This window comes from Primulina huaijiensis, chromosome 3 (assembly GCF_012295235.1).
Source record: "Primulina huaijiensis isolate GDHJ02 chromosome 3, ASM1229523v2, whole genome shotgun sequence".
Classification (NCBI taxonomy): domain Eukaryota; kingdom Viridiplantae; phylum Streptophyta; class Magnoliopsida; order Lamiales; family Gesneriaceae; genus Primulina; species Primulina huaijiensis.
In genome coordinates this window covers 19827198-19828097 of record NC_133308.1, presented here as the reverse complement: position 1 = coordinate 19828097, position 900 = coordinate 19827198, and positions in this window count along the sequence as shown.

Here is a 900-nt window from a genome sequence, read left to right as displayed (position 1 = left end):
TACATCATTACCTTCATCATCACACACAAATTTCAATATTCAACACCTAATTTTACCTAATTTTCAACATTCAAATATTCAACATTCAATATTCAAATACACATATTTAAATATTATTTTTCAACATTAACCACCATTTAAGCATAGAAAATTGTATTTAAAACAATTATTTGAAAAATAAAAATATATTTAAACAACAAATAATTTTTATATATTATATACATACATACTGTTGAAAATTAATATTTAAAATGTGTATGTTGAATATTTGAATGTTGAATATTTGAATGTAGAAAATAAGAGTTGTAAATATTTAAAATTAGTGTGTGATGATGTAAGTAATGATGATTTTATTTTTGGATTATTTGTAAAGATTTCCTATAAATAGATCTCTCATTTGTGAAGAAAATCACAATTGAGTTGAGAGAAAAATATTATAAAGTGTGTAGTGTGATAATTTTGAGAGTTTGAGATTTTTACTTTTCACCGTAAATTTTTACTTTTTCACAACATGTTATCAGCACGAAGCTCTAAAAGTCCTCCATATTTTTTCAAGCTCCAAAACAGAAGAAAAAGGTAACAAAAGTAATAATATTTATTTTACTGTTTATTTATTTATTGTGTATATACTTAATATATAATATAATGTTATAATAAAATAAATTTTTCAAAAACTTGTTATAAATCCTGGGAGGATGTTAAGACGACATCCCACACTCCCGGTAAGGGATACGACAAGTATAAAAGTCTATAAGATTTTTAAACAAAATATCTTATGACACCTCATTATAATATTGTGATATGATATACATTATTATTTAAAACATTACTAACATTATATACACCATATTATTACCATAAAATTATACAAATACATACATTTATTTTCTTGTACACCAA